Source organism: Strix aluco, chromosome 2, assembly GCF_031877795.1.
Source record: "Strix aluco isolate bStrAlu1 chromosome 2, bStrAlu1.hap1, whole genome shotgun sequence".
In the NCBI taxonomy this organism is placed as follows: Eukaryota; Metazoa; Chordata; class Aves; order Strigiformes; family Strigidae; genus Strix; species Strix aluco.
In genome coordinates, this window is record NC_133932.1 from 120,542,289 (window position 1) to 120,558,375 (window position 16,087).

The window sequence follows — 16,087 nt, forward strand, 5'->3', positions numbered from 1 at the left end:
GAAAAGGCTGTTGTACCATAGGGTTTCTGAGTTAGGATAGGGGATGAAAATCAGTACTTATTGAATGTAAGGACACAGCAAAAAACCATGGAGACTTCAGCATTTAAAAAATAACTTCTGCCTCTAAGTACAGTTTGTATTTCTGTTACCTGAAAGTGCTACACAACTCTTGATTCGAGTGCATTAGTTATGAGACTGTTACTCCTGCCATTGTCAGTACTTTGACGATGTACTATGTTTTAGTACTTTGAGTACTATGCTTTGATTCTGTATTTTTACTTCACAAAATATATGTGGAACATTAGCACTACTTTGAGGCACATCATTTGTAGTGGTTTTTGGTGGTACAAAAATTGGGAGGTAAAATTTAAATGAGCAAGAGGCAGAATATAGAATATTTCATTTGGAAGGGACCTGCAATGATCTAGTCCAACAACAATCATCTAGTCCAAATTGAAAAGGCAGATCGAAAACAAGTGGGAAAAAATGTGACTCTTGGTGGAATGGTTGCTCCAGGGTGTTGTGGATGCTGAGAGCTTAAGTAGATTCAGGGAGAGACTGGACACGTTCATGAAAAATAAATCATTTGAGGATTGTATAGAAATGATGTCTGGCTCTTAATTGCTGAGTCACAAATGCTTGGAGGCATCCTTTCTTTTTGTACTCTTCATTAGGCATTCACTTTTGGTTACTGCTGGAGAAGGCACATTGGGCTTTGGTTTGATCCAATATAGCTGCTTTTATGTTTTAATCTGCATGTAGAAAGTGTTCTTTGTGATGAATCTAAATAATTTGTGCATTATTTGTGTGCTTTCCCTTTTCAATTTTTTCTTCAGAATTTTTTCCATCTTTTCTCATGCTTCCTTCAATATGGTCCCTGCATAAGAATTAGTCAAATCTGCTAAATGAAGAACAGTTTGTTTTTGTGTTGCTACAAACTGACTTAATTGTGTTTATTTTTTTAATCAGGAAGTATATTGACATGATACAAAATTAGGTAAATCTAGACTCAGTTCATGGTGGTGGATGAATGAAGTGTATGTATCTTTTAAAACTGTTTTCAATTCCAAATGATGTATGGCCTATATGTAAAAAAGCTTCTCAACTCTCAGCCTGTTAACTGTGTTCCGTAACACTTGATCAGTATGCAGGAAACAAAGTAGTCTCTGCTGAGGAATTGCTAGAGGCAGTTCTTAATAATGATGAATTGTGTTTAAAATACAAAATCAATATAAAATTGAATGAAAGGTGGTACTTTAAGCAAAATTACATGATAGAGGATATGCTATCAGAGAGTATTTAAAAGAAGTGTGAAGTTCTGAAAAAGTAAAGAGAAACATACAGGCTTTTCTGTCATGCATTTGAGAAATTGTAAGGAAAACACAAATGATTTCAACATAGCAAATCTTCATTTGAATAACTGAATTTTCTGTGGAAGTACATCAGCCTTCAGTCTAGTGTGATTCATTTAATAAGTACATTTAAAGCCTAAGGAATAGAACAGAGATTGAGACAAATATAGATAGATATATATACCACACACAAAAATATATGTAAATATATATATATTTTCCACAAGATCTATATATTCCTCAAGGTAGAGCAAAAAAACTCAGGAAAAAAATCTCCTAAGAGAAAGAAGAAAAATAATCAGGGCTTCTGATGTGTGCTTTTTTTTTCTTTAAGAAAACCCAAACCCATCACCAAACAAGAAACCCCCCAAACCAAAAAAGAAATTACACTGAAAATTAACATTAAAAATTGCAGGTGTGCCAGCATGTTTAATTTTAGATTTGGGAATCAAAACTATAAATGCAGGTATTTTTCTGCAATAAAAATATTTGGTTGTCAAAATTTGTCTGTAATATGTTTTAATAACACATCATTGAGTGGCCTTTCATTGTGACATACCCAATGCAAAACTTTATAATAGAGTTGTAGTAATGCTTTTAGACTTACGATATATAAAGAATCACTGAAAGAATTATTTGGGAACTGTCAGTGTTAGGTTAATGGTTGGACTGGATGATCTTCAAGGTCTTTTCCAACCTAGACGATTCTGTGTGATTCTGTGATTTAAAACTTCTTCTCAGAAAAATATAGCTGAGATTTGTATAAAAACGAGAATGCTGGGGATTAATGATCATCACTAAATGCACAATAAAAATCTGTGATTTCATTTGGAACTTCAGATGGTGGGGAGATACAGCAACAGATGGCTCTTGGCCTGTTTACTCTCAGTTGTTTTCAGCTCATCATAATTTCTAATTCCTGCTGTTCCATCACATGTGAACTGGGTCTGCAGTATGGCTGTGCTATTCTTTCTTCGGCAAAAGTTTGTGTTTTCCATACAGAGTTGACTATCTCTGACTGGAACAGGGAATAATAAAGTGGGCACACTTTTGCAGAACAGCTTTAATATCGTTAGTGCATATTTTTTAAAAATAATAAGTATATGCAGCTTCTGGTGAGTGTATTTCCTGAACACTCTTGTTGATGTCAGTAAGAGAAGATTACACAATTATTTACAAGACAAAAACATATTCAGGAACTTAAGCCACTTTGTCTTAATATAATTTATAGGAAATTGGTTTTTGCAATTAAAAAGTACTGAAGAAATTGTATCAGTAACTAAATGATGTGAAATATCTTACTGGCTTCAGTACATGTAACAAGTATAAAAGGGCAGAGTAGATAAAACTACTTGGAGTTCAAACAGATAATACAAAAGTTTTGGAGTATGCTTTGACACTAGAAGCAAAAGCTGTATCCAAGTGCCGTGCAGCACTTGTGCTGATGGTGCCATTTTTTCTAGCTCTGTTTTTCTCCTAATACTGTGTTGAATTTCTGCATATTTATACTGCTGTACCTATCCTTTCACTGTGTTTCTTCAGAGTACGTTCTGGTTTTCTTAACAAATTTGACACCCCCCAACCTCAAGAAAAAACAAAAGCAAAAACATTCCTGAAAAGCCTTTCTGGTACAGTAGATATTTCCAATCTGAAATGGAAAGGTAGAACCTCACTGATGCTTCTCTTTGTCCTCGCACAGCCTTGATAAATGGTATTAAACCTTTTTGGACTTAAAATAATTTACACGTAAAACCATTTATAAAAGTGTGAACCATAAATTAACAATATATTTTGTATGTTTAAGCAATGAAATACAATTATTTTGTTCAAAATGAGATTTTGAAAGGAGAATTCCATCAACCAATGACTGTTGGGACCACCTGGTCTTTAGTGTAGTTACATGTAAGGTCTCATTAGCCATTGCTACCCATATAAAGCAGAAACATTTTATAGGAGTAGGCTGTTTAAGAGGAGCAGTTAAACTATGCACCCATCCTTCTAAAAGGAATGAAGACATTTGGACATTTGGCTTTGGAACAGTACATCTGGATAACAAGATACTTCCAGCTCGCAGCATGGCTTGCAAAGTTGTGCACATGAGATTTTTACAGAGATTCTTCATGGGTGCTGCACTGATGGCTGTGGAGAGTGGGGCTCTCCACTGGTGTCTGGAATGGAAGTGCCACTACCAATGTCAGTATTAGGTTTACCATCCTGTTCTGCCTGTCTAGGTAAGAAGATGTTCTAGGCTCCTTGCTTTTTCAAGTCTTTGGCTTTGTTCTGATGTCTCGCAAAATAACAGCAGTGATAATGGCTTGAGGGTATGGATATACATGATTAGAAGCTTAAAAGGATGCAGAGCTGAATCTTTGTTCTGCAACATCTAATCGTCCACATTCTTCCTTTGTTTTTTTGTTTTTTTTTTTGAAGGCTCTTTTCTACATGTATTCGTTTAATAATAAATCACAACACAGAGCTAGGGTAAATCTCTTTTCTAAATAGTGAGTATTGAGGCCTGAATATTTTTGAAACTTCTTGCAGTACTTTTACTGGAATTCTTTATTTACTTGTTACTAAATGTTATTAAGTAAATGTTATTTTATTAACATATGCCAAACTTCTTATCACCTTTTCAGTTGTATATTACATTTCTGTCTCTGATAAGATGAAACATCAATTTGTGGACTTAAGAACCAACATGTTGTAATACTTTTCTTTTTTTATGGTCTAAGTATATATGTCTTGTATCAGATGTTCTTGCTATAGAAACAAACCATGTAGTCATTACTTTTTAAAAAAATTTTCTTACATCTCATGCCTGCGGTGGCTCATTGATTGTATGATTAAGTGACTAACCATTTCAAAGTGTAGCTAACAATTTAAAATATCAAACTGCATCTTTAGACCTTTTTTTAAAGTTGTGTTTGCAAGGTTATGTGGCTTCCTGACAACCAATATTATTAAGTTAGACTTAATTGCTTTAGTTGGCCCATAACTAGGCACATCACTGGACACAGTACCAACTGCTTTAAGTTACACATTACTAGTTCCAATCTTGCTTCCACAGGCTGGCAGTGCAGCTCTTACTGAATTTAATTTGAGGTTTGTGTGCGTGTCCGTTCTATTCACGAGATGCTATTCTGATCACCCTATCTAAGACAATAAGTACTGAGAGCAAACAGAAAGACTTTTGAATACAGGGATGATTGAAGGCATTCAATATAAAGAGAAGATGAGTAAGAAGGTCATGTTACTTATACTGAGTAATAAATAGTTTGGCTAAAATAACCCTTTTCATAATATAAGACCAAAGAATTGTTGAATTTAAAGGGAAACTGATTTTATATCAATGAGATGAAATTAAGTTTTTTACATAACGTGTTATTAATCTGCTCACTCACTGACTGGGGGAAAGAAAGGATAGAGACCAAACAATTAGAAGTTATCTAAGTACCTGATCGTTTTCTAATATTAATGTTTTCACTTATAAACAGGAGCTATGGTTTGGAGTTTTTGTTTGGCTGAGTCTTTTTTCATTTGTGGGTTTTTTTTTGGTTTTTTTAGTCTCATTCTTTATACATAAACCTAACACTACCTGATGAAAATACTCTTAGGTAGACTAGTTAATTTCTGTGTTACAGCCTGCATTAGATTTTCCAATGCTTCTCCTCACTGTTAAGCACCAAGGTCCTGATTATGGCAGACCAAATTTCTGATCTCGTAAAACTGTTTTTTAACCCCATTTCTATAATAGTTTAATACCTTTTGAAGTTGTAATAGTGATGCTTATTACTATGTTTACTGAGTCATTTTTGAAATACTAAATTTTTAACCTAGGTAGAAGTTTGCTCTTGTTTCCCTTCCTCATGCTGCTATTTCTCTTAATCATATTGTTTTCTGCTGTAAGAAACCGAAATCAAGGATACAAGTTTTATACAGTGGACTGCTGTTACAGACCTGTGACCATTTTAATTTTATCTTGCTGTGAGATCCAAACCTTGGTCATGCTATGGAGAATGGTCTACGTACTGATTTTATAAAGCATTACCTTAAAGTTGACAGTTCCATTATTCACAACAAATGGCAGAGCCTGAAGGGTAGCTTAGATGCTTTGAAACCTAGGTTATGTGGGGACTGCAGGTGTTGACTACACTGACTCCTCAATGATGTCATGTGACCTTACAAATAGCCATCACTGAAGGAGGCAGACTGCTCCTTCTAAATGGGATTGAGTCATCCTTCTGATAACTGTGGTGATCGTGTGTAAAAGCAACCTGAGAACCTAACAGAAGCATAACTGACATGGGAGAAGAAAGACTAATGGAAGAGAACAGGAGACAGTGGATGGAAGAAATAGCTAAGTCCAGCACTCTGAGAAGTGCTAGATGTCTTCTAGACACTTATTTGATATTATAATATAAGGATAGACTTTTTCCAATAGAGGAATAAGTATTCAAAGCATTTCCATTGGCCATAGATTGTAAGAGAAAGGGAACTGGTTGTATGCTTAGTCCAGCATCTAATTTGTCCATAGCTGCCGTTTGGTTGTAGGGGTTTGTTTCTTGCTGACGACTGTTGCTGAGCTTTGTTATTCCTTTTTTACACTGTGTTTGTACCACTTTAGTGAGGCTCTTGGTAAACGTTTGCAGACAGCTTTCAACTCACACAGCATGCAGCTTTTTATTGGCTCAGTAATTAAAACAAACATGTTTGTTTTTCCAAGCTCTATTTGCTCCCTATCCCGCAATATACTGACTCTTAAAATATATTTTATTCTCTTTAGCTATTTAACACTGAAAACCAGTTCCAACTGATCAGATCCCATCTCAGATGCTTTGGCCTGCTTACTGCCTTTGTTCAGCCACTCCAGTGTCTGTTCTTCAAATTAAGCTGTGCACCTGGTGGTAGAGCTTTTCCATTTCCTCCTGCTGGATTGTGGAACAGGCATCATCTCTGGAGAGTTCAAAAATCTTTTTCAGAACTGCATTTTATTTATTCATGTATTTAATTTAAAGCAGTTATCTTTCAAAACCAGACTTGTCTGCTTTGTTTTGTTCCGTTGGGTGTTAATAGCTGTATAGCGATTTGTACGTTTGGTGAGAACAACTGTGTACTTTGCATATTTAACTAGCCTGAAGTAAAAATTCATGTTCCTTAATTAATGGCAACAAACAATTCCACTCTCATTCTGTAAATACACACTATCTTTGTTCATTTCAGACTGTAAATTATATTGTTTGTGTAGCAGTCATCACAAGATTCAGGGATAGAGACTGAGCCTCTTCTCCAGTTTCAACTTTAACATTTAATAATATGTATCATATTTAAAGTACTTTAATATATATTTTTAAACACATATTTTACTTATATATAGATCATATTTATCTGATGATGATACTAGTGTCACCAACATTTCTGTTTATAATATAGCTTAAGATATTTTATATTTAATAATTTTTCTTTAATAAATCTAATTCAGAAACCTGAGAGGTTTTTAAAGTAGGCTATGTAATGCCATGCCACTGCATGAAGAAATAATACACTCTCCAGATACTAAAAGCAAGTTAAAACAGAATCAAAAAGCCAGACTCGAGTGAATCTCTATGTAAAGCACAAAAAGATAATTATTGCCTTTTTTATAAAAGATGGTTATGGTTTCTGGGAATATTTGTAAGGTCTCCTGGATGATTTCACAGTTTGTTAGTAGGAAAGAAAGTAGTTAGTCCATTGTTGTGCTATGTTAGTAAGATCCTCCTCAAAATCAACTTTTGCCTTGCCGTTTTATGGTAATACAATTAACTTTCTATATTTATGCTGTGTTTTTAATTCAGTTCTATTTAGACAGGATTTTGACTTCTGAAAGATGCCTTTACCTCTAATAACATCTTTAATCTTCTGAATAATCATGCCTGGCATGTTTGATCCAATGGATTCATCTTGGTTCATAATATGCATTTACTTTTAGCCTTTAACATGGCCTCACATTAGTCTTCATGCTGTCCATAATTATTTTATCCTTTTATCTGCTCCTTTAATTTCTCTTTGATGGGACACTTCTTTTTTTGTACTTTGTCTTCTAAAGCTAAGTATTACTATTTTTATTTTTTCCTTTTCTCTGGAATATTAAATCTAAATATGCTGTGATCAGTCTCATATGTGTTGTGTCAGGACTCTGGACTATTTGAAATTAGGAAAGAAAACCCCAACACTCACAAAGCTCACAAAAACCTGCCAGCTTGTAAGGTTCTGACTCAAAGACTTCAGTATGTGTTACATCTAAATGTTTATCCTCTGCATCACTTCATGTTGTGTAAATGAGAGCCTGCTGAAATCTCTCATTAGAACTTACTAATGCCTTACTGTCTTTCTCTCTAGTTTCATTGTACACATCTATAGTTCTTTGTGGTTTTCAAGCCCTTTGTTTTTCAAAAAAAAGAAAACCTCGTGATGATTCCATATTCTTCTTAGGCAACTGTACTGTTGTTCTGCAGTCCTTAATATTAGAAGAATCTTTCTAATGCCTAACTTCCATTTCTTCTCCAATTTAAACCTTTTTGTTTTCCTCTTTTTCATCACATATTGTTTGCCAAAATATTTTGAGTTTTTGCAACCTACTAGCTTGTGTTCCCTAATTTTGTCCTCCTTCTCTTCCAACTCTTTTTTTTTTTTTAAAAAAAAACTTTTTCTTGTCCTCTAGTCATTCTTCTTGCTTTTTTCCAGTTTCTCTCCTGTTAACTTTGCATCTTTCTTGAAGTGTAATGTCCCAAATAGTTTGTAAGGCCATCTGAAGTCTTGCATGTGGAAAAATAGAAGTATTCCCACATAAGTCAGCTTATACTGGTATATATATTGTGTATGTTCCAGTATAATGCTTATTTTTTTCCACAAAACATAAATTTACTTGGTTTGTGAACCATTCTGCATCTCCAGGATCACAGCGTTCACATGAAAAGATCCTATCTCGAGAGGACTACTTCTAAAAATAGAAGCTTAACAGTGACTTAGTGTTTGGTGGCAGCTGAGTTTTATATCATGCTAAAATAAAAAGATGTTCTGTTGCTATGTTCAGTTGTGAATTGCTTATTGCTAGAATAAATAGATAACTTTGAAGGACCTCATGGGACAATATTTATCAGGAAGCTGAGAAAGTGATTTTTGAGGCAGAACTAGAGCACCTTTTAAACAGTAAAAAGGTGGGAAGGAAACATATGCCTATTTGTCTGGATGATCATTAAACATTCCAGAAGCATGTCCAAAATCATACTTATAAGTCTGAAGTTACTCATTGTTTATGGGCAGATTTGGTGATTTTTCTTCTCTCAGTCTATAAACAGCTTTTTGCAAAAAATTTGGATTCAGGTGTTTGATTACTATGTTGTATTTTTGCTTGATCTTCAGCCAGATGTTTTAAGTTTGGTAGCAGCCTACGGGGAGTGTAATATATGAAGTGAAACAGTTGACCCTTCTGAGGATGGAGACTTGGTGTAGAATTTGATTATCAGATGCATTAAGAGAAAGGACAAACGTTTGAGTAGGCACAGAGGCAGCTCTCTTTTATTGAGTTCCCCCCCACCCCAACTTATTCCATGGTTCAGATCCAGAAGATACTCTTCCACTTGCCTGTATGGCATGCAGAAATGAGAAGAAAAAAGAAAGTGCAACAGTTTTTAGGATCTAACATTTTGGAGCCTTCAAAGGCACGCAAACTCTGTTTTTCTGATATGTAGAACACCTTGTGAATTCCATTCATTCTGGGAAAATAATAAACTGCTCAACAATGGCATCCTTTTTGAAGTGTTTGTATTTTAAAAATTTTAGTGAAGATAATTAAATCTTGGGATGGATGTTTTTAAAAAGAATTAGATGCTTGTAAGTTGATGTAAGAATCTGATGTTTACTATTCTGTGCAGTTGCTGCAGTATTGCTGTTGTGATGTCTATTGTTTTTAGTGATTTAACTTTTTGAAAAGTCATGTTTACAATGAGATGAAAATTAGAGACTGGGAATGGAGAAGTTTCAGCCATTCCTTGTGGAAAATTTCCATCCCTTTTCTTCTCTCAGCAACACAAAGATGTGGGGAAGAAGGGACCTGATTCACCTGAAGTCAGCATCTTTTTGGAGACCCCCTAGGGGCAGCAGGCCCCTTCACAGTTTTCAGTGAATAATCTAACAAGTAACCATTTCTGAAGGGTCTTATTCATGTGAAATCCTCAGTCACGTGCGTCTTTCCACTCATTCAGTTCCTGCTACTTGCTGCCCCTTCTGCGTGTGAATTCAACTAGTCCTATTGGGAGAGCTGCCATATCCCTGCTTGGCCACGTGGGTTTGGTAGGTTTGGGACAAGGTGGCTTTTTTCTTCTACAAAGGTCTGTTTCATTTCAGACAGATTAGCAGTGCTCTGGATTTTTGAATTTTCACTGCAACATCTGTGGTTATAACTTCAGTTTCTGAACTTGTAGAGTTATCCAAGTCTTTAAAGAACTAGGGCATTTGTCACGTTTACTGTGATATGTTCTGTTGGGGGTTAACTTCATCTTTGCTTTTCCTATTTGTTGTGTATACATTCTAAAATTATTCTGTGTTTCTCCTTTCTACCTTTTCATACTGCTGCTCTTATGATTTTCCTCTACATGATTATTTTGTGTTAAGTCTAAAATATTTAGCCTGTGAGTATATTTGTCTTTTCCACCATTTCAAACAAAATTTTGTGCTTATTTCAACCAGATGATGCCGATGGGTGAGTTTCTTGTTGTCAAGTGAAGTACTCATTCCCCCCCCTTCTGTTTTTTAAAACATTGCTTTTTCTTTGACTTTCCTCTTCCCCAGCTCCTTCAACTGTTAAAATGGTTGCTACTGCCTGTCAAAGTACTAAGCCTTGCTAAGTCATAGGGTTTTTTTAGGCATTACAATATTCACAAATGTCTACCTATTTTGTTTGGGTTTTTTTTACACGCAGAAAGAAATGACCAACACCCTAGCAACTTCCATCAGTTACCTCTTCCTTATTGTATCCAGAATACTCCATTTTCATTTATAACCCATTTAAAAGTGTGGCATACATCCTGCTGCTTTTTGCTCATGTTGTATTCTTTTTCCACTCTGTTGTCCTTTGTCTTTGCTCATCTAATGCTAATTTTTTTTTGTTGTTGTTGTTCTTATGTTTTCAAATTAGTAGTGATTTGAATGCTGTAATGGTAACTAGGTCTCGCATCTGTCTGAACAGCATAGTGAAAACACAGTCTGTCTGTCCGTGTCCTGTCCCCACCTGTGTTGTTATGGCTCTCCATCCCCCTGTTCCCTCTGCCTCACCCCAGTTGTCTCTGTCTGGCAAGAGTGGGGTGGAGGGACACGGCCTTTTTCTTCTATTGTGATGAATCGCCTTGTCTCCCCCTCCCAATAGAGAGAAAACACCTTTTCTTGTGAAAAAGTAACAGCTGAGGCATCTATCTGGCTGATGCTGGAAATAAGTAGTGTTGTATGTATATTCTCTGAAATATATCATTATTATTATTGGAGCCAGACCAGTGTTGGACATCTTGGTTTACTTTACAAAATGACATTTGCCTTTGGTGATACAGAAGAGAGAAGTGTGGTTTACCTACACAGCTTTTTAGTCCATAACTTCTACCTTCATGTGACTTTTCTTGGAAATATATGGTTAAGCTGTGAAAGCTATCATATTTCAGTATCTACAAAATTTTCAGACTTTATTGAGGTTTCTGGGACAAGCTTTCATTAGTCAAGGATGGCAGATGTAAAGCAAGCATCAGTTGTTTGGTGGAAAATAGCTTCAGATTGAGATTAATAAAGTTGTTTATAAGATTTGACAAATATTTGACATCACCAGGTTTAGTGATGTCCCCATTATTTGCTCTAATTTAATCAACTGGTTTAAACACCTTTGTAGTGTAATCAAGAAGCTCTCAAACTTAAAAAAATTTTTTTTTATTCTTAATCTTTTCAGAAATTTAAATACTTTTCTGGTGAAGAATTTCTGCCTTTTTTTTTTTTTTTTTTATATATGTGTGTGTATATCTATCTACCTATCTTTATTTAAGTCTGAGAACAACCCTATGAATTGGGAATGTACTGTTGTCCTTGTTTTGGAGGGAGCTGAGCTGACCTGGCTCTTGACAGGCCATCCATCATCTGAACACGCATCCATTGGCTGAAAAAGCAGTAACTTCCATTCCAAACAAGAAGGTGGTTGGCGTGAGCAGATGAGTGTGTGGGAAGACTGAGGTCTGGGCACATAAAGGTAGTGATGTGGAACAGCTCTCAGCACTCCTGTGCTTTACTTGTAGGCAGCTGGTAACAATAGTGTAAGCTGCAAGTGTAAGTACCTAGAAATGGAGTTTGCAATAGGTGAGGTGTAATGAAGTACTTAAGCAGTCATTTACGAAATGGATATATTCATTCTGTTCCCCTGGTATTTTGTCTGAAGGACTGGAATCCATGGGAGTGCCTTCATCACTGAGATGTATGGTAATGCTCCACTTTCATCCATGCTGATAAATTCTGTCTGGCTAAATGAGTCCTCCATGTCTATTCTTCACTCCTGCTGTACAGGTATTCCAAGCCTCCTTCTCATCTTCCTTCTCTCTCTGCTTGGTGGGTAGAGAAGTCACGGGAGATAGATTTGTAATCTTCCTGATCTTCTTTGAAGTTAAATGAGTGAATGATATTCCTCCAGAATATTTTTACAAGAGAGTATATTTTTCTGAATTAAATCTGTGACTGCAGCCCTTTTTAATGAACTCAAGAGTGTTAATGGGCACTGGCTCTGAACTGAGTCAACCAAGGATAAAATTTAGGGATAAGGGTGCTTAGTGCCGGCATTCTGATAGGGTTTTGATGTGGAATAGATGTTAAGCCATCCATCTCTGACAAAATGGGAACAGTTTTGGGCATGCTTGGAAACATAACTCAATATGGCTCTAGAACTCCACTGAGAAAAACTTAGGTGCCCATAAGATCTTAGGTGCTGAAGGGTAGAGTAGGAGTTCAGGGATTACAGTTTTCTATTCAGACTAAGATGACCTCACTTGTAGGTAATTCTTTGATGCAGGTGTTTACTTCTGGTCTTACAGTTTTGAAGATGTCTAGTATATAAGGATTTATACTATCTGGCAAAATGTTCCTATTGTACAAGGAAATTGAGGAATCTCCTCTGTGCTCATATGAGTGATAGTGATTTTACTATCAGTTCACCTGTCCACTGGCTGACAGACTGAACTGAAGCCAAGCAATTCGCAGCTTACTTCTTGTGTCTGGTAAAGAAAAATCAACTTTACCAGTAGTTTCCATATAAAGCTTCTGTATCTATGTCTAATTGTAAGGACCGCTCCTTTTTTTTTTTTTTTTCTTTGCCCATAAGTCATAATAAGGTGTCTGTGCTTTGTCAGGTGATAGAATTCTGAAATAGCTCTTAAGATGTGCATTTAGCACTGTTTGTCTCATTAAGGAGAACAGGTTAGAATTTGTTGACTGCAATAATAACAGTAAGCAAACAGTTTTTTGCTAAGAAGAAAAGATTTTTTTACTGATATCTGTTGATTACAAGGAAAGCAAAGGCAATGTGGAGACTTGCAAAGCTCTACATCCTTTGTAAATAAGTGGTTGTATTATGTTCTATATAAAGAACACAAAGTCTGCTTAGATGGTTTTGTATCTGTAACAATGTTAAATATTAAAATATAGAGTAGAAAATTGCTCAAAAACTTCTAACAGTACAAAAGATGTTAATCTGAAAATATATGTACAAGAAATTAATTTCTATGTAGTTTTACTGAGGGGAAAATGATAACTATATATATATATTTTAATATTTGACAAAACAGATTATTTCACGCAACCATGTTTCAAGGCTACATAGTTATATCATGAAAAACGTTCTGAAATAACTTATTTTTTTAAACTGTATTTTGTCCAGAGCTAGAGCAGTTTTGGGAGAATGAATGCTTTAGGCTTGTTTAAGTTGCCTGTTTCTCTCTGTAATCATACTAGTTTACGGGATCTTTTGAAAGTTACTTTTTTTGCAATTCTCCTATGGGTAGTAAGTTGGTGTCATAAATTGCATATGCATGATTAAGGATAGCATTTTGGCCTCTGGAATTATCATTACTTTGTATAATCAATAAGATGGAAAATGCAGCTCAGGATGTGATTATCTGGCACTCAAACTCATGTTTTGACATGCTGTCAATGAAGGATCCCAAGTCTCTTTTCTGTAGATTTGCCCCCTAGTCTGTCTTTAACCTTTGCCAGTGCATGAGTTTGTCCCCAGGTGCAAGACTTAGCATTTGTTTGAGGTTCTTGTCAGCCTAATCTTTCAGGTTGTTGAGCTCCCTCTGAATGTCAACCCAACCCTCAAGTCTATCAGCCATGTTCCCATCCCACCTATCTGGAGAGCGAGAGCACATTCTGTTCCACTGTCCAGGGTGTTGAAGTTAAGTTGTATTGATAGAGATCAACCCCTGAGGAATGGCACCTGTAACAATGTGCTAGTTAAACTATGAGAAGTGCCAGTTAGACTTTGAAGTATTGACAACTACTCTTCGAGCCTGGTAATCCATCTTGCAGTTTACACATCCCTCCAATTTGGCCACAAAAATACTATGAGACTGCATTGAAAACCTTGCAAACTTCAAGGTAAACATCTCTGGTATTTTCCTTGTGCACTGAACCAGTCATTTCACCACAGAGGGCAGATTTATCAGGCATCATTTGCCATTTGCAGATGCGTGTTGGCTGTTCCCAGTCACCTTGCTGCTGTTCTAGTGCTTGGAAGGGGCTTTCATGAGGACTTGTGTAATTTTTTGGGGACTGAGGTGAGGGTGGTCATCCTGTTGTTCCCCAGATGCTGCTGCTTCATTTTTTTGAAGGTGACTGTATACATTTATCTTTTTCCGGGGGTATCCACCAATCACCACTACCCTTCAGATGTGATAGGAAGAGACCTCTTGTCCAGCATAATATATGCATCCCATCTAAATCCATAAACTAGCATATTTCCCATTTGCTTAAGTGGTCCTTAAGTTGATACTTCTTTCCTGAAGTAGTACTCCTGTCCTCCAAACTCTACCACTAGGCACTGGGGCCTGAGAAGCCCAAGAGCAGACCTTGCTGGTAAAGACTGGTAAGGTACTGAGTGTCTTAGCCTCTTTCATGTTCTTTGTCACTAGGTCTTTCCTCTCAGCAGCAGACCTGTGTTGTCCTTGCTTGTAGAAGGATATCCAGTATGCTCATAGAATCCCTTCTTTCTGTTATTTGCATCTCTTGCTAGTTTCAACTTCAGCTGTGGTTTACTTAGTTCTATCACTGCATGCCTGGAAAATGCTTCTGTGGTCCTCCTGCGCTAGCTTGTCTCAGGTTCCACCTTCTGTAAACTTCCTTTTTGTTTTTGAGCTTCCCCATTTAGCCAAATAGCAGATCAAATGGACCCTTCTCATCCTCTGTGGAGGTTGTCCTTGAAGATCAACCAACTCTTTTGGGCACCTTTGTCATTCATGACCATTTCCCATGAGATCCAGTCAAGCAGATCCTTGAATAAGCTGCAGTCCATTTTCCTATAATCCAGGGTTTTTTCTTTGTTCTGTTACTTGCCTTCCTCACTTCCTCTAGAAGCTTAATCTCTACTGTCTACAGCCAAGACAGCTGCTGACTTTCACATCCCTGACTAGGCTATTTTTTAAAATTTATGAGTGGAAGATCCAGTAGAGCCACATTCCTAATCAGTTTGTTCAGCATTTGTGTCAAAACTTTTTCTCAGTGCATGTAAAATCTGGATTGGTTGTGCCCTACTATGTTACTCTTCCAGCAAATGCACTGGTGATTTTACTCCACCATGAGGACCAAGAGTAAGTGTGTGAAAGCTTCCCTTTGTGCCCTGTTCTGTGTGTGCCTCTCACCTCACATCTCCAGCACCTCAAGAGCTTGGCTTAGTCAGGTTTAGAAGATACCCTTCTCATGATTCCCAAATTTCTTTTGGTATGTAGAAGCAGTAATTAAGTACAAGTGTAGTTTATGTGAGACTGAATGTATTTGCCATCCAAAGGCAAATGATTTATTTGGCATATATCAGGTAAATGCTTGTTCATGTTTCCATATATTTTGGCACACAAACATATGATTTAAATGTTGTGATTTCTGCCTCAGTCTAAAATTTAATTTGACCTAAATAATCAAAGTACATCTACTCATCTATTTCTTTTTCATCATAGAGAGAGATACTTGTGTTGAGTTGCTTGTATTTCCTATTCTGCATATCTTAGAGTCAAAACTAAAAAGAAAATCAGTATTGCAGTGTGATAAAAGTGATCTGTACTGGTGGTAGGTGCAGTGTAGGAAACAAAAGTCTGATCTAATGGAATGTGTTGAAAAGCAATAGCTAATGTTTTGGCTAGTTTGTTAGACAAGTTTTGAATGGAAAAAAATACACTAAACAAACACAAAAAACCTCCCAACACCCCCAATCCACAAAAAGCCCAGAAGTGGTAACATGCTGCAGCTTTTCAGATGGTTTTCAGGAATACACTGTTATAATGGTGATGATGTATATTAATTCAGTATTGTCTATTTATGTGTTCAGAAACATTGTATTTCTTCTGGGGATGAAGCTTTTTGAGAAAGATCCAAGAATACAAACTTGGTTCTTTTTTGTAAAGGATTTTTTAACTCTGCACTTAACTAGCTGAACATATTTTTAATACTCTGTTCTTTTGAAAGGTGGAAAA

General features: G+C 36.2%; 1 protein-coding gene across 4 annotated transcripts in view; it reads left to right on the forward strand.

The window, feature by feature from the left end:
- Window positions 1-16,087, forward strand: part of CWF19L2 (CWF19 like cell cycle control factor 2) — a 91,814-nt gene that overhangs the window by 37,640 nt on the left and 38,087 nt on the right. The gene's annotated exons all lie outside the window — the stretch shown is intronic.